We start from the raw sequence: 19,376 nt of genomic DNA on the forward strand, positions 1-19,376 counted from the left end.
CATTTGTTGGCCTTAGTTGAGTTCGAAGGATCAAGCAATTGACCCATGTGAATGGGACAGAGATCCCATTGTCTTTACTAGTACCAGCATAGACACGTGTTGTAACAATGGTTTTCACATTTAATAAGGTAATGTACAAAAAAATTAGCTTTACAGGGTTCTCTAAACTTTTTGTCTCATGTAAAAAAAATACTGAGTTGCATAAGAAAATACTGAGTTTGTATCAATAAGAAAAAAATTAGTTATATCCCCATCATGTATATGTACATTTTATTTATATTCTTAACTCCCTTGACTTATTCTTATTCAAACTACTTCCTTGAAAAAACTAAAACCCTAGTCACTACCAGCTCTCTACCTTCTCTGCAGCTGTGCCCTGCTAATGCATTTGGCTTGAATAAAACCCACAGCCATGCAGATGGGTTTCTGTTTAAATTCAAGTTGCAAACCTCATGTGGGCCCTTAATGCAGCTGGGCCATTAGACTCTTCTTCCCTAATCTAGTCATTCCCCTTCAAGTGTATCTCAAACCTTAGTGTGAGATCACCTGGGCATCTCGACAAACACATTTTTTGATCTTGCCATGTAGCATGAAAGCCTGTGTTTCTAACAAGCTTCCAGGTAAGGTACAACACTGGTGACCTTTGGATAGCCAGGTTCTGGATGACTATTTTGTACCATAATATCTCTCTTCACACTTGTAACACCTCCTCCCCTACTTCCAGCTAGTGGCTTGCTTTCCACTGCACTGAAAGTCATAGGGATTGGAAGAGGATTTCACAGACTCCACTACCTTATCTACCCATCTGCCAGCATCTGGACCTTCTCACCTGCTAGACGTCTCAAATATAACTTGCTTAAAAATGAACTTCCTTATTTTTTAATTTTATTTTCAAAAATATTTTATTTTAATTTATGTCATTTTCATGTGGTATGAACTCTTAACATGAGACCTACCCTCTTAATAGATTTTTAAGTATACAATGCAATAGTTATCTATATGCACAATGTTGTACAGCATATCTCTAGAAATTATTCATCTTGCATAACTGAAATTTTATACCCCTTAATTGCCAACTCTCCATTTTCCCCTCCTCCTAGCCCCTAGCAACTGTCATTCTATTCTTTGATTCTAAAAGTTTTACCATTTTATTTTTTATTTTTTTTTAAGATTTTATTTATTTATTTGACAGAGAGAGACACAGCGAGAGAGGGAACACAAGCAGGGAGAGTGAGAGAGGGAGAAGCAGGCTTCCCGCGGAGCAGGGAGCCCGATGCGGGGCTCGATCCCAGGACCCTGGGATCATGACTGGAGCCGAAGGCAGATGCTTAACAACTGAGCCACCCAGGCGCCCCAAGTTTAACCATTTTAGATACCCTATACAAGTAAAATAATGCAGTAGATGTCCTCCTATGCCTGGCTTATTTTACATAGCATAATGTCCTCAAGGTTTATCCCTGCTGTCCAATATTGCTGGATTTCCTACTTCTTAAGGCTGAATAGTATTCTATGGTAGGTATGTAACACATTTCTAAAAATATATTCATCTGTAGATGGACATTTATGTTTTTTTTACATCTTCATTACTGTGAATAGTTCTGTAAAGAACATAAAAATGCTAATATCTCCTCCAGTTCCTGATTTCAATTCTTTTGAATAAATACACAGAATTTGGATTGCTATATCATATGGTAGTTCTATTTTGAATGTTTTGAGGAACCTCCATATTATTTTCCATAGAAGCTGTACCACTTTCCATTCCCACCAAGTATATAAGGGTTGCAATTTATCCACGTCCTTGTCAACATTGTAGTCTTTTAAAAAAATTTTAATTATCACTGATGATTAGTGACATTGAGCATTTTTTCATACTATTGGCTATTTGTATATATTAATTGGGGAAATGTCTATTCAAATCTTCCCATTTTAATTAAATCTTCCAATTTATTTCCCATCTTGAATTGTAGGAGTTCCATACATATTTAGGAATAATTACTTAACTGATATATGGTTTGCAAATGTTTTCTCCCATTCTGCAGATTACCTGTTCATTCTGTTGATTGTTTCTTTTGTTGTATGGGGTTTTCAGTTTGATATAGTCCCACTTGTCTATCTTTGCTTTTATTGCTTATGCTTTTGTTGTTACATCCATGAATTTGAGGCTGAATTTGTTGCCAAGAGCAATGCCATAAAGCTTTTCCCCTATCTTTTCTTTTAGTTTTACAGTTTTGGAAATAGACAACCTGAACAGATCTATAACTGGTGGGAAGGTTGAAACAGTAATCAAAAATCTCTAAAGAAAGAAAAGCCCAGGGCTGGAGGGCTTTGCTGATAAATTCAACCACACATACAAAGAAGATATAACACCAATTCTTATCAATTGCTTACAATGAATTGCAGATGATAGAATATGTCTAAACTCATTTTATGAAGCTAGCATCACCCTGATAAATCCAGAAAAAGATGCCAGAACAAAGAAAAACTGGAGACTAATATCCTTGATGTATATGGATGTAAAAATCATGAACAAAATCTAGCAAACTGAATTTAATAGCATATTAAAAGGATCATACACCCTGAACAAGTGGGATTTTTTTCCTGGAATACAAGGATGGTTCCACATATGAAAAACATTTAAAGAGGTGATTAAGTTAAAATGAGGATGTTAGAGTGGGTCTAATCTAATGTTACTGGTTTTCTTAGAAGAAGAGGAAATTTGGATACATATAGACATCAGGGATAGGCATGCATAGAGGAAACACCATGTGAGGACATGGCAAGAAGGTAGTCATCTGCAATCCAAGGAGTGAAGCCTCAAAAGAAACCAACCCTGCCAACACCTTGATCTTGTACTTCTAGGCTCCACAACTGAGAGAAAATAAATTTCTATTGTTTAAGCCATCCAGCTTACAGTGTTTTGTTATGGCAGTCCTTACAAACAAATACACTTCCCGTTTTGCTTGTCCACAACATCTATTTAACCTCTTCATGATTATGCAAAACATCTGAAGCTATTCTGTATAGAAAAAATGAAGGAACTGGGGCCATCTCCTACTGTTTCATAGTGCTGCCAGCAATGATTTAGGCTTAGCAATCAGTTTGAAACCAAAGATATTGCATTTAATAATCAAATTGCTTTTCTAAGGTGTGTGTATGAGGAGAAAGGTGAGAGATGTAGATTAAGGCTGTCCATTCATTGTTGCAAACTGCAACGAATCAGGAACATCAAACACAGAAAGCCAATAGCCATGAGACATACCTGAGAGGGGTCAAGTGTTAATTCTGTCAAAAGTGGGCAGAAGCTGTAACATATGTCCTCTCTCAACTTGCAGCTTTCAGCAGGAATCACAAGTTAGGAATGCAATAGTCTCTGCAGAAATACAGAGCTGGTCAGCATCTCGATTTCATGGTCCAATCAGAGAACAAGCCCTTTCCCATAAGCATGTATATGTGAACCAGAGAACGCAGCAGCATCCATAATGTTTTTATAGCTTAGGGCCTCACTGATGAGTATTCCAAATCTGCAACAAAGACCCAGAATCTGATTTTGGTTCACTGAGTAAAGCAACTTTGCAGATTTTCGTTCCACACAGCTAGTGCTGAGGCTTAAATAGCCCATGGTAGACAGTATCAGCTTTTAGTCAGGTCCAGGCAATCAGGATCTATGAATTCAGTATTCTTAAAAAAGCTTAGATGTTGCAGGGCCAGACCGTCAGCTTTGTTCCAAATCCAGGTGACAATCAAGGCTTGCCTAAGCCCTGTCAGTCTTGGAGTTGAACTTGACCCACTACAAAACATACAGGCTGGAAAATCATCAGCTTCTAAGGGTCAGACATCTGATTTCGTAAGAGCTCACTAACAAGTAAAACTGCATTCTAAAAGTCCAAAAATGTATCTCCATTTGGAGATTGCTTCTCTTTCATGTTGTCTCTCTTTTTCCAGAGACCCCAATAGGCAAAACTCATAATAATTTATTGTTTTCAATCTTCAAAGGACTCAAATTCCAATCAGCCCACCAGTGGCTAAAAGTAAGAATGTTGTGTTTGACTAACCCATTTTTTTAAGCTTTCCCTGAGTAGGATGATTGCTGCAGCATTTATATAGTTACAAGCATACAGTGATGCAATAGCCATGAACACATTTTTAAAAACTGTTTCTTTTTCTCATTGCAAATTCACTCAACCTCCTAACAAGAAATTCAGATTTACAGGTTTAACATTGCAGATCCCTGAGATACAGACTAGAATGTGGTGTGGGGAAGAGTAGCAGTTAGCTGCTGTTTTGGTAGCAGCTAACCCAAAGAAATGGCTAGAGTGTTCCTCTCTCTCCTTTTTTCCTCAAAGTTTATCTAAAGCTTTGCTCCAGTCCTGGGAACTGAATTTAACCATTTTTCTCCCACTTGGAGGAAAGAAAAATACAGGCTTTTAACATTTTTGGCTGGCCCAAGCTTACCTTTGGAAATGAGGGGGTGCTTTTTCCTGCAGTCTGGAGCAAGTACAAAAACCAAAGGCTTTTTACACATTTTTTTCAGTTACCCTTCATGGCCAAATTAGTAAGAGGACCCAGCAGGTCAACTCTCCTGGTGTTGGATCTATCACAACAGAGAATAGCTCAACTGCTATTTTCATACTAGGGATGACTCCATAGCCACCCAGGCACCAAAGGGTTGTCATCTCCCACTCCTTCATTCTTCCATTTCCCAAACCACGCTTTTGCTGTATTTCAGTGAGTCAGGGTCGTTAGAGGATATCTTACTGCTGCCACCACTATGGTGGGGGTCTCCGGGATCACTGCCAGGTTTGATGATTCACAAGGAGGACTCACGGGACACCATAAATAGTCAAACTTAAGGCTTTAACTTATTGTAAGGAAAAGCTACAATGAAAAATAAGCAAGGGGAAGACACATGGCACAAAGCCAGGAGGAAACCAGGTGGAAGTTTACAAAAGTCCTCTTCCAATGGATTCACAGAGATCACATTTAATTCCTCCAGCAACAAGGTGAGACAACAGATGTGAAATGCTGTCTACCAGAAAAGCTCTTTAGACACTCAGTGCTCAAAGTTTGTATTGGGATCTGGACATGTAGGCACCCTCTGCTTAGCAAATACCTAGATTCCATACAAACAGAAAGATCACATGTGTGAAACAATATTGTTTTCATACTTTTGGCACAACGAGGCATTTTTATCAGTTAAGGAAAGGTGGGAACACTCCCAAAACTGAAGTTCCCAGACACTAGTCAAGGTCTAACATTGCAAGGAGGTCTGATATAACTCATTTATGCACAGTAGGGATAACTTACTCAAACAGGGCACTTAACCTCTACCCACTAGTAGAATAAGCCCGATACAATAACATCTGTATTTAAAGTACATAAGCAGCAACTAACAGGCTTTCTGTAGGTTAACAGACAATAGTTTCAACTCACATAATAAAAATCATACTTCCAACCATGTCAAAAGACTTGAAGTAGCCAAAACGTCATATTAGGAATTTATTTTTCAATAACATTAGAGAGGAATTACATTTTTAATTTTTAAAAATCTTTATTGAAATATAATTCAAAAAGCATAAAGTCTGCCCATTTAAAGTAAAAAATTCAGTGGTTTTTAGTATACTCACAGAATTATGAAACCGTCACCAAAATCCAATTTTAGACCATTTTCATCACCTCAAAAAGCAACCCATTAGTAGCCGTTCCCCATTCTCCCTGACCCCAGCACTAGGCAACCCCTAATCTATACTCTGTCTCTATAGATTTGCCTATTTTGGAAATTTCATACAAATGTGGTTTCTTCAGGCTGGCTTCTTTCAGTTTTGCTTAATTTTCAAAGTTCATCCATGTTTCAGTATATAGCAGTACTTCATTCCTTTTTATTGCCAAGTTTTCTATTACATGGATAAATCATATTTTGTTCATGTATTCATCAGTTGATGGCATTAGGTTTCTTTCAAATTTTTTATTATTATTGATGCTGCTATAAACATTTATGTAATTTTCATGTGGAAGTATGCTTTTATTTCTCTTAGGTAGATATCTAGAAGTGGAATTGCTGGGTAATATGTTAACAATATGTTTAGCATTTTGAGAAATTGCCAAAATGTTTTCCAAAGTGGCTATATTATTTTGTATTCTCACCAGCAATGTACAAGTGTTTCAATTATTCCATGTTTTTACTCACACTTTTTCTTTTCTTTTTTTTATTATAGTCATCTAGTGTATGTAAAGGTGTATCGCATTATAGCTTTGATTTTAAATTCCCTTGTGACTAATGATGCTGAGCATCTTTTTATGTAGTTACTGGCCATTTGTAGATCTTCTTTGTTGAATTTCATTTGCCTATTCAAATCCTTTGTCCATTTTAAAATGGAGTAATTTATCTTTTCATTATTGAGTTGTAAAAAGTTATTTTTTAATATATTTTGGATATAAGTCCTTATCAGATGCATTTTTTTAAAGATTTTATTTATTTATTTGACAGAGAGAGATAGCGAGAGCCGGAACACAAGCCGGGGGAGTGGGAGAGGGAGAAGGAGGCCTCCTGCTGAGCAGGGAGCCTGATGCGGGGCTTGATCCCGAGACCCTGGGATCATGACCTGAGCCGAAGGCAGACGCTTAATGACTGAGCCACCCAAGTGCCCCTCAGATACATGTTTTGTGATATTTTCTACCATTGTGTAGATTATCTTTGACTTTCTTAATGGTATTATTTATAGCACAAAAGTTTCTAGTTTTGATGAATTTATATTGCTTTGTTGCTTGTGCTTTTGCTATCATATCTAAGAAGTCATTTCTTAACCCAAGGTTATGATGATTTACTCCTATGTTTTCTTCTAAGAGTTTAATAGTTTTAGTTCTTATATTTTGGTTTATGATCCCCTTTGAGTTAATTTTGTGTGAAGTGTGAGGTATGGATCCAACTTCATTCATTCATAGGTGGATATCCAGTACTCTTAGCAATATTTTTTGAAAAGACTCTTCTTCCCCAATCAAACTGTTGGTACTGTTGCTTAAAATCGATTCCAGGGCCGCCTGGGTGGCTCAGTCGTTAAGCATCTGCCTTCGGTTCAGGTCATGATCCCAGGGTCCTGGGATCAAGTCCCACATCGGGTTCCACACTCGGTGGGAAGCCTGCTTCTCCCTCTCCCACTCTCCCTGCTTGTGTTCCTGCTCTTGCTATCTCTCTCTCTGTCAAATAAATAAAATCTTTAAAAAAAATCAATTGACCATAAAAGTAAGGTTTATTTCTGGACTCTCAATACTATTAATTTGATCTAGATGAGTATCTTTAGGCCAGCACCACACTGTCTTGATTACTGAAGCTTTTTACTAAGTACTGAAATTTCAAGATTGTTTTGTGCATTCTGAGTTCCTTGCATTTCTATATGAGTTTTAGAATTAGGATACATCTTGATTCCTACAAAAAGGCAGCTGAGATATTGACAGGGATTGCATTGAATCTGTAGATTAATTTGGGGAGGACTGCAACTTAATATTAAGTCTTTAAAGATTTTATTTATTTATTTGTCAGAGAGAGAGAGAGACAGAAAGAGCACAAGCAGGGGGAGTGGCAGGCAGAGGGAGAAGCAGGCTCCCCGCTGAGCAGGGAGCCCGATGTGGGACTCGATCCCAGGACCCTGGGGTCATGACCTGAGCCGAAGGCAGACGCTTAACCGACTGAGCCACCCAGGTGTCCCAATACTAAGTCTTTATATCCATGAACATGTGACATCTCTACATTTACTTAGGTATTCTTTAATGACTTTTGACAATGTTTTATAGTTTTTAGTGTATAATTTTACACTTCTTTTGTTAAATTTATTTCTAGGTATTATTTTTGATGCTACTGTAATTGAAATTTTAACATTCCTTTTTCAGATTGCTTATTACTAGAGTATGGAAATACAATTGATTTTGGTAGATTAATCTTGAATACTGCAGCCTTGCTGAAATCACTTATTATTTTTAATAGGTTTTAGTAGATTCCTTGGGAATGTCTATGTACATGATTATGTCATTCACAGAGATAGGTTTATTTCTTCCTTTCCAAATGTGATGTCTTTTTTTTTTTCTTTCTTGCCTAATTACTTTGTCAAGACCCTCTTGTAAAATGCTGAATGGAAGGGGGAGAGGAGAGATCCTTCTCTTGTTTCTGATCTTAAGGGAGAAGCATCCAGTCTTCCTCCATGAAGCATGATGTCATCTGTGGGTTTTTCTTAGATGCACCCTTTACCAGGTTAAAGAAGTTCCTTTGTATGCTTAGTTTGTTGAGTGTTTGTTTTGCTTTTGTTTTTGTTTTATAATGAAAGATTGTTGCATTTTGCCCCTCCCATATAGTGAGAAAATCACAAATATTTTGTCCTTTATTCAACAAATATGGTGTATTACACTGGTTGATTTTCTGATGTCAATCCAACTTTGCATTCCTGGGATTAATCCCAAATGATCATGAAGTATAATTCTTTTTCTATGTTGCTGGATTCAGTTTGCTGGGATTTTGTTGAAGATTTTTTTCATCTATATTCATAAACAATAATGATTTGTAGTTTCCCTTTCTTGTGATGTCTTTTTCTAATTCTGGCACTGTAGCATTTAAAATTTTCCCGCTTTATGTAGGTCACTCTATTAATTTCCATCTTCTTCAATATCACTCCATTTCTTGTATCTCTAGGTACAGAAACGAGAGAGAGAGAGAAGGAGGGAGGGAGAAACTGATAGTGAAGGAAAGAGAATGAAAATCAAGGAAAGAAAGGTAATATATAGTCCCAGATATGCCAGGCATATTCCTATATATCTCTAAGTAATTTTTACTAGTTAAATTCAATTTTGTGTCCTTATCAACAGTTCTTTTACCAGTGACTTAAGCTCTCCAGAACTCTCTGAATTCCATTTCTTCAAAAGAGAAAAGGTTGACCATAGCCTATTCTCTCTCTTTTACACAGCTCTATCTCTAGCCCATGTGTGCATGCTCCCAAAACAACACAATGACCACCACTATCACCACCACTCCTCCCTCAAACCTCAAATTCAAACTGTGCAGAATTTTGCCTGAGGCGAAACTTGAGCACCTCTGGAGAGCAACAGGACATGTCTATCTTTTTCCAATTTGTAGTATAAACATATAAACCCTCCCTAGTGAAGGGGCAAGTGCAGGGCCTGGTAAAATCACTCTGAGGATTTTGACACAGATCCAATCAAATTAAAAGAAACATTAAGACAAGTTAGAAAGGAAAAATTATGTTACTCAAGGACAATCTTAGCCTGAAGGATGAATTTCTATATCTTCCCTAGGGCCAAGTGGTTGGGAAGGTAATCGGCAAGAACATTTGATTTTTATTTGGCTGTATTGTATAACCACCTGGTCCTAGCCATGCAGAAACAGACCTCTCAAAGGCCCAAAACTTGGGTAGTTGGTTCAATACATTCTGGTCCAGAGCCTACCAGGAAAACTTGTTCTAAACCATGTTTTTGATGTGCTTTGGCAAAATAGAGTGGAAACAGAATTCCACATAAACCTCTATTTCAAATGACTGGCCCAGCCATGGTTCTTAAGCTGACCCACTGGCCTTTCTCTGGGATCAATCCTCAATAGGAGTAGATTTCCTTCACTATGCTTTAGAGTCCTCAACTTCTTAAGCTTTGTCATAAAGTAAATCATAAAACACATCCTGACTTTCTACAGAACCCAGCAGCTTCTGATATTTTTCATTTCTCTGTTTGTAGTACCTTGCAGTTGATATAAGTTTCTTCTTTGCCAGTGCTCACTTTTTAGCTTGTCTCCTCTAACCCAATTCCAAGGTACTGCCTGGGCCATGTTTGCCTCTGTAATTGCTCTGTCCAATACCATAGGCACTAGCCACATGTGTCAAGTGAGTCCTTGAAAAGTGACTAGTCCAAACTACAACACACTGCAATGTAAAGTATAGATTAGATTTCAAAGACTTAGTTTAAAAAGGAACATGCAACGTATTTCATTAATTTTTAAATTAATTACATCTTGAAATTTTAATGTTTTAGATTTAGGTTACATAAAATATATTATTAAAATTAATTATACCAATTTCTCTTTACCTTTTGTAATGTGGCTACTAGAAAATCAAAAATTAAGTAAATGGCTTGCATTTGTGGCTATTATATTTCTAGTGGACAGTGCTGTTCTAGACTCTTTTAGTTCTAATAACTAGACACTCCCTTCAGAAATTGTATCTTTCAGTGACAAAGTAATTTTGCATTAGATAGACTTGGATTTACTTCCTAGTTCTGCCATTAGCTATATAACTTTAGGCAATTTAGTTATCTTGGGTCTTGGTCTCTTTACTTGTAAAATGGAACTATTAATACTTACCAATTTTACCTGTATATATGGTTCCATTAATAGATTTGCTGTTTTAAAGTTCAAAAGATAAGTCTGTGTACAGCTCAGTGCTTGTCAAGTGGTAGGTAGGCAGGTTCTCAACATCTCTTCCCATCCTAAGTCTATATAGTTAACAAATGGAATTTTCAAATCTTAAGTCTCCTTACTGCTTGATTTGTCCATAAATCTTGTGCAGTTCCTAGTCTCTGATCTGGTCTTTTTGCACAAGGCTGTTCTCTAAAATGCTCTACAGGTTCTCCATAAAACAACTTCCTATAAAGAGTACTATATATTTAGGAGACTCATGCAAATGAAAGTAATTTGCATGATAGACAATTTCTTTTAGGTTAATTTCTGTTTAGCCCATATGCCACTCCAGAATTTCACAAAATGCTGCAGGTACTAGTGATTTAATTATCTTCGGGTTTTAGCTTTGCACAGTGGCAGTATCGTAGCCAATGAGGTTTATCCGAGGCACGTTTATTGCTAATAGAAAACTTTTCCTAATTATCTTCGGGTTTTATTTTATGCTACAGATTTTTTTCCCGACCCAGAAAAAATATTAACTCATTTTTTCTACACAGGCAGGGTGAAACATAAATACATAAATATTATAATCTCTTTTCCAAAAGGGAAAAACAATCGTCAAATTCCCCTATCATTCCCTACCGACAGTGAGGATAAGGCCAAAAGATTACACAAAAGTGATCAAAATAGAAAATATGCATTAATCACTGTTTCTTTTTTGCTAGAAGTTAATACTTTAATATAAGTCACCAAATTTCAAAAGGTCAACATGTATTACTTTTAAAAAGTACAAGTATATTCTGAAAGTATTTTTTATCCACATTTTGATGTGGAATATGTTAGGCTTTTCAGTCTGTATCACATAACACTTTTATCCAGAAACTAGGGAAAAATTAAACCATCTACCAAGAGTTTTCAACAGAGTTAAGATTTTTGTTACAAGAAGTACTTATCATTGGTTTAGTATCTTTCAAGGGCATCTGTAGATGCCATTCATATTACCACACATGAATGTGTACTTATTTGAATATTTCTTTGTAAATGTTTTTAGGTTATATATGTGACTGTGTGTATGTGTGTATGTACCTGTATACACGTGTTGCCGTTTCCCTGGCTAAAATCCTAGTTTCTTCTCTTCCGTACCTATGACTTAGTTGATTTTTTAAATTAAGGTATAATTTACACACAATGAAATCTACATTTTTTTATGTATAGTTCTGAGAGTTTTGACAAAAGCATACAATTGTGTAACTACCATCCATCACTCCCACAAATCTCCCATCTTGTGTTCCCTTGTAGTAAACCTCTCCTCCTATCTAGAGAAAACTCATCTGTTTCCTGGGCCTATAGTTTGCCTTTTCCAGAATGTCATATAAATGAAACCGTATAGTATATAGCCTTTTGAGTCTTCCTTCTTTCACTTAGCATAATGCAGTAGAGATTCATCCACAGTGTTGCCTGGGTTAGTAATTCATTCCTTTTTATTGTTGACTAGAATTCCACTACATGGAAACAACACAGTTTGTTTATCCATCTGTCAGTTGAAGGATATTTGCTTTTTATAGGTTTTGGCAATTACAAAAAAGCAGATCTAAACAGCCACAAAGAGGTTTTAGTGTAAAGATATATTTCCATTTCAGGTGAATAAATACTTAGGACTAGGATTGCTGAGTCAGATGGTAAGTGTATGCGGAACTTTATAAGAAACTGCCAAACCATATTCCAATATGGCTGTCCCATTTTTCACTCCCATCAGCTATATATGAAAGTTCGAGGTGGTCTACATCCTTATTGATGGTGTTTCAATTTTAGACATCCTAATAATGGTGCAGTGATATCTCACCGTGGTTTTAATTTGAAATTCTCTACTGTCTGATAATGTCTATCTTTTCATATGCTTATTTGTCATCCATATCTTTTTTTTTTTTTGTAAAATGTATGTTCAAATCTCTCACCTACTTCACCCACCCCTTTTTGTCTTATCATTGAGTTCTATATATGCTCTGGATACAAAGTTCTTTATCAGATATGTGATTTGTAAATATTTTCTCCCAATCTGTGCACTGCCCTTCATTCTCTTAAAGAGAACCTTTAACATAAGTTCTTAATTTTAATGAAGTCCAATTTATCATTTTCTTCTTTTATGGACCATGCTTTGGTTCTGCATCTAAGAAATTTTTGTCTCACCCAAGATCTCAAAGATTGCCTCCTATGCTTGCTCAAGAAATTTTATAGTTTCATGTTGTGCATTTAGGTGTATGATCCACACTGAGTTTATTTTTATATGCTGAAAGAAATGAATTAAGTTTCTTTAATTTTTATTTTTTGCATATAGATGTTCACTTGTTATGGTACCACTTGCTGAAAAGACTGTCTTTCTTTATTGAATGGCCTTTTCATTTCTGTCAAAAATTAAATGGCCATATAGATATGAGTCTGTTTCTATTCTATTCATCTATACTTCTGTTCCATTCATCTCTGTATACTTTTGTCAGTATCACACTGTTTTGATTATGGTAGTTTTATAGTATGGCTTGAAATCAGACAGTGTGTCTTCACACTTTGTTCTTTTAAAAAATTGTTTCAAGGGGCACCTGGGTGGCTTACTTGGTTAAGCCACCAACTCTTTATCTCAGCTCAGGTCTTGATCTCAGGGTCATGAGTTCAAGCCCCACGTTGGGCTCCACAGAGCTTACTTAAAAAAAATTCTTTCAGTTATTCTAGTTTCATTGCCAATCCACAGTAATTTAATACTTTGTCTATTTCTACAAAAAGTCCTGCTTACGTTTTTTTGGAATTATGTTGAATACACAGATCAGTTTTTGGGGAAACTGACAACAATATTAAGTATTCTAATTTGTAAATACAGTGTATCTCTCCTCTTGTTTAGGTAGTATTTGATTTTCTTCATCAGTGTTTTGTTGTTTTCAATGTATAAATACTAATACATTTTCTACGATTTATAACTAAGCATTTCATGTGGGCCTTCTGGGTGCAATTTAAACAGAACTTTAATTTTTTTTCCTCTTTAATTGTTTATCGCTAGTATACAAAAATAAGATGGATTTTTGTATATTGGCCTTATATCCTGAGATCGTATTAAACTCATTTATTAGTCTCAGTAGCTTCTTTGTACACACTTCAAGATTTTCTATGTAGACAGTTAAGTTATCTGCAAGTAGAGCCAGTTTTATTTCTTCATTTCCAATTTGTGTGCCTTTTATTTCCTTTTCTGGCCTTATTTCACAAGCTAGGACCTCCAGCTCAATGTTAATTAGGAGTGATGAGAATGGACATCCTTGTTTTGCTGCTGACCTTAGGGTGGAAGTCATTCAATCTTCCACCACTAAATATGATGTTAGGTGTAGGTTTTTCAAAGAAGCCCTATATCAGGTTGAGAAAGTTTCTCCTATTCCTAGTATGCTAAGATTTTTTTTTAAAGATTTTATTTATTTATTTGAGAGAGAGAGAATGAGAGATAGAGAGCACGAGAGGGAAGAGGGTCAGAGGGAGAAGCAGACTCCCTGCTGAGCAGGGAGCCCGATGTGGGACTTGATCCCAGGACTCCAGGATCATGACCTGAGCTGAAGGCAGTCGCTTAACCAACTGAGCCACCCAGGCACCCTAAGATTTTTTTTTTAAAGCAGAAATGGATATTTGAATTTGTCAAATGCTTTTTATGAATCTATTGAGATGCTTATATGACATTTCTTCTTTAGTCCATTGATATGATAAATTACATTGATTGTTTTTTTAAAGTTGACCTAGCCCTGCATTCCTGAGATAAAACTCACTTGGTCATATTATGCCATTATTTTGTAATTATTGGATTCAATTTTCTAACACATTAAGAATATTTGTGACTATATATATATTTTTAAAGACTTTATTTATTTGTCAGAGAGAGAGAGAGAGAGAGAGAGCATGTACAAGCAGGGGAAGTGGCAGGCAGAGAGAGAGGGAGAAGCAGGCTCCGCACTAAGCAGAGAACTCAAGGTGGGACTCCATCCCAGGACCCTGGGATCATGACCTGACCCGAAGGCAGATGCTTAACTGACTGAGCCACCCAGGTGCCCTATTTGTGCCTATATTTATGAAGGAAACTGGTCTGTACCATTCTTGTAATTTTTTTTGTCTGGTTATCATATCAGGGTAGTGCTGGCCTTAGAAGATATACTAGGAAGTATTCCTTCCTCTTTAATTTTCTAGAAGAGCTTGTATGATTTACCTGCTTCTTATTTAAATATTTAGCAGAATTCATCAGTAAAGCCAGTGGGTCTGAAGTCTTCTCTGTGGGAATATTTTAACTAAAAATTCAATTTAATTAAAGATAGAGGGCTATTTAGGGTATATATTTCCTGTTGAATGAACATTAGTACCTACATGTATACAACATGGTCACTGTGGATTTGTTTTGGTAACTTTTGTATATAAGATTTTTGTATCTCTGTTCATACATAGATTAGCATGTAGCTTAGTTTCATCTATGTTGTTAAATTTATTGGTATAAAGTTGGTCATTATTAAAGAGAATACTTCTGACAACAAATATGTGGAGGTTTTCCCCATACCAACCAATTCTCCAACTTTTCCAAAAACCAATTAGCTGTCCTAAAATTCAATTAGGACACTAACTACCTGGAATCGGCACAGATCCCACAGGTTAAGGACTCAATCCCACAAGACTGCCCCCCAATCAACCACTTCAGGCACTAATTGCAAATCTAAGCTGGAGGTTCCCATGATTTCCTCTTCAGCTTTGATAATTTTCTACAATGTTTCAAAGAATTCAGGAAAGCAGTTTACTTACTAGATTACCATTTATTATAAAAAGATACAACTCAGAATCAGCCAGATGGAAGAGATGCATAGGGCAAGGAATAAGGGGAAGGGGCATGGAAACTCTCTAGGTTTTTTACCTTCCCAGGACCTCCATGTGTTCACCAACTTGGAAGCTTTCTGAATCTCTTCAGTTAGGGTTTTTATGGGGGCCTTATTACCTAGGCATATTAAATAAATCAGTTGATTAACCTCTAGTCCTTCTCCCCTCGAGTCAGGAGGAAGGGCTGAAATAACACGGTTAGTTCCTCTGGCAAACAGTCCTCCATCCCTAGGGGCTTTCCAAAAGTCACATCATTATAATAAATTCAGGTGTGGTTGAAAGGAGTTTGTTATGAATAACAAAAGATGCTCCTTTCATCTTTATCACTCCAGAGTTGTTTCAGGAGCTAGGGGAAAAAAACAATTATTATAACAAAGATGATTCTACTGCTCTTATCGCTTAGAAAAGTACAAAGGTTTTAGAACCTCTGGTGAGGAACTAGGGATGAAAAATCAAAATATATATCTATATAGCAATTATATTCCCTCATCATCCTTTGAATGAGTATATGATCTGTAGTAATAGCTCCTCTCTCTTTCCTGAAACTGGTAATTTGTGTCTTCGCTCTCTCTTTTTTTCCTGATTAGTCTGTCTAGAGGTTTATTTTTTTGTTTGTTTAATTTTCTCAAAGAACCTGCTTTGATTTCATTGATATGACCTATTGTTTTTATTTTTGTTCTGTTTTCTATTTCACTATTTTCTTCTCATATCTTTTTGTTGTTGTTCAGACAGCTTTATTAATATGACAAAAATCACATTTCTACAACATGAAAGAGCTAAAATTTAAAATCATTTCTACCTGTCTCTGAATCTGAAATGATTAAATATCTTCATCTTGAGGAGTTTTCCCTAGACCCAGACTCCTGTTTTACCTGCTACCTCTGGTCAGTGACCAGTGATTTCTCCCTCTTTTCACAACCTTATTCTTTCAACCTCTTTATAAAATTACTCCTTATGCTCAGGTCCTCTTACTTTGGGGAATCTCCAGTACACTGAGCAACCTTCCTAAACATTAGTACCCAATTTTCCTCAATTTACTGAACCAGTTTTACTCATAACTTACTCATTTTAACATATGTATAAAAACAAACTCTGCTCATATCTTTATAATTTCCTTCCTTCCACTTGACTTGGGTTTATTTTGGTCTTCTTTTTCTCCTTTTTAAGGTAGAAGGTTAAATAATGGATTTGAGACCTTTCTTTTTTTTCTAATATAAGAATTTTTTAAAGCTTTCAAAAGTTAGCATGCAAACACTGCTTTAGCTACATGTCACAAATGTTGATATGTTGTGTTTTCTTTTTACTCAAGTCCAAATAATTTCTAATTTCCCTTTGACCTCTTCTTTGACCTTTAGGTTGTTCGGAAATGTATTATCAACTTTTGAATATTTAAATGTTTTTCAGATATCTTTATGTTAATAAGTTCTAATCCAGTTTTGTTGTGATCAGAGAACATACTGTTCATGATATGAGTAATTTTATATTTATTGAGATCTGTGTTGTGGACTAGAACATGGTCTGTCTTAGTAAATGGTCTATGTACACTTAAAAAATGTGCTATGGAATATGTTTCTAAAGTTTCTTAACTCTGACTCTATGATTTTTCTTACGATAAGTATGATTTCTTCTTTTTCATTCTTTTTCTCCTACTGATTATCACAAATAGCACCAATGGTTGCCTGCAGAGGAAACTCTGTGGTTTTTGAACTGTGTAGAAACACCACTTATTCAGAAAGTAGAGTTTCATTTTTAAATGGCTTTTGAAGAATATAATTGAATCATGGTGGTGAACTAAACACAAAAATTATCTACACACAGACACACTAGAAAGGGTGCCATTAGGAGATCAAAAATTGTGAGGAATTCCGGAAAAACAGGAGAAGAGGCTATTAGATTGGCTAATTCAGAGAAGTTGCAACACCTGCAGTAGAAAACCTGGTCATATTCAGAGAAACTCTAATGCCAGAGTAAATGAAATTGCAGCAGCGCAGAGGCTCCAGGGTCAGCTGTGAGATGAAAGAGCTATTCTATGAAGAGCAGACCTATTTTTCCTGTCCTGCTCTGACCCTCCCCCACTCTTACTTACAATGAGAAGTAAGCACCTGTCTCATCTGACACCTTTAATCTCCCAAAACTACACTCCCAAGACAGCGAATGAGCTTAAGACAACTACAGATCTTCACAGGAGAGAAACAACAGGGCATATCTACCCAGAAGGAAAAAACATTACTCTTCCAATGGCAAAAATATATTTTGGTAACAGGGAGAGTCCCTATCCAAGCTCCATGCTTTATACCCACGAAGGAGAAAACCATTGAGTAACTGACACACCCTGCCCTTTCATTCTGAAGAGAAGCATATTGGTGAAATAAACATCACAACTACAGATCAGATCTTTGCTAATTACCTAGGCTGATTAAACAAGCCATTTATTCCTAAATATAAGTAAACAAAGGTCTGGCAGATATTTGACAAAATTAAAAGTGAAAATCATCATGAGCAAATGAAATATTTGTAGGGGGAAAACAGAGATAATACAGGAAACATAAGAGAACTTTACCAAAAAATTTAAATTCATATTCTCAAAAAAATTTTTTTTAAGATTTTTTATTTATTTGACAGAGAGAGAGAGAGAGACAGCTAGAGAGGGAACACAAGCAGGGGGAGTGGGAGAGGGAGAAGCAGCCTCCCGGCTGAGCAAGGAGCCCAACACGGGGCTTGATCCCAGGACCCTGGGATCATGACCTGAGCCAAAGGCAGATGCCTAACGACTGAGCCACCCAGGTGCTCCCATAGTCTCAAAATTTTAAGGGAAGAAAATTAGTTTATAAAATAAGAAAATGTTGCTATAGAACAATTAAGAATAAGATAAACTTCTTGCAAACTAGAAAACTTAATGCAAAATTAAAAACGCATAAGAAGCCAGGCACTCAGCACAGTTTCCCTCTCTTACGCAGGCTCTGACGTAACCTGAACTCAGTGCTTGTGGCCCACCCCCTTCTTTCATCCTTCACTTCCTTCTCCCCCTCCCCCACATAACAGATCCTCCCTCCCCCTCTCCCTCCCCCACCACTTCCAGGTAACGGTTTCCAACTACTGGCCCCATCTCAGAGCTGTTGCCACCAGGCACGGAGCCTGTCTGCCTCCGGCCTCTCTCTTCATTCACACTGGGAAACCTCCGAGGCCGCCACCGCCTTCGGCCCCGCCGCTGCCCGCTGCGCAGCCCTCGCTCCCGCGGCACCTTCACCTTCCCCTTCCCCTTGGTGCCCGGACCACCAGCCATGGCCACCGCACCGCTCTCACAAGTGCGCCAGAACTACCACCCCGACTGCGAGGCCGCCATCAACAGCCAGATCAACCTGGAGCTCTACGCCTCCTACGTGTACCTGTCCATGGCCTTCTACTTCGACCGCGACGACGTGGCCTTGAAGAACTTCGCCCAGTTCTTCCTGCGCCAGTCCCGCGAGGAGACCGAGCATGCCGAGAAGCTGATGCAGCTGCAGAACCAGCGCGGGGGCCGCATCCGCCTCCGCGACATCAAGAAGCCAGACCGCGACGACTGGGAGAGCGGCCTGAAGGCCATGGAGTGCGCCCTGCACCTGGAGAAGAGCGTGAACCAGAGCCTGCTCGACCTGCACCAGCTGGCCACCGACAAGAGCGACGCCCACCTGTGCGACTTCCTCGAGAGCCACTACCTGCACGAGCAAGTCAAGTCCATCAAAGAGCTGGGGGCCTATGTCACCAACCTGAGCAAGATGGGGGCCCCGGAAGCCGGCATGGCAGAGTACCTCTTTGACAAGCTCACCCTGGGCGACAGCGACAAAAAGAACTGAGTTGGGACTGTTTCCCCTCTAGCCACAGGGTGCATGGTGACTTTCCCTGATCACCATGCCGAGCATGCATATTGCAGTATTGCCTTTGCAAAACGTTCCAGTTTTTCTTTTCTTCTTCCAGTTTTGCCATAAATAAATAAAGTTATTTGGTTTCAATAAAGTTATTTGGTTCTTAAATTAAAAAAAGGTGTCTGGTTGATTCGTGTGCCAATCTTTCGCCTTTTAGGTTTTAAAACAGGTATCCAGGAGTCTCTATCCACCCAACCCCATCCACATGC

General features: G+C 37.5%; 2 pseudogenes; both read left to right on the plus strand.

Annotated features, from left to right (window-relative positions):
- The first annotated feature begins 10,786 nt into the window (after window positions 1-10,786).
- Window positions 10,787-10,949, plus strand: LOC114216890 (U4 spliceosomal RNA; annotated as a pseudogene).
- Window positions 10,950-18,438: 7,489 nt separating this feature from the next.
- On the plus strand, window positions 18,439-19,098 carry LOC114216839 (ferritin heavy chain pseudogene; annotated as a pseudogene).
- The last annotated feature ends 278 nt before the right edge of the window (window positions 19,099-19,376 follow it).

This window comes from Eumetopias jubatus, unplaced genomic scaffold, assembly GCF_037043125.1.
Source record: "Eumetopias jubatus isolate StellerSeaLion01/CBP00866 unplaced genomic scaffold, mEumJub1_p1.0 scaffold_11, whole genome shotgun sequence".
NCBI classification, from domain to species: Eukaryota; Metazoa; Chordata; class Mammalia; order Carnivora; family Otariidae; genus Eumetopias; species Eumetopias jubatus.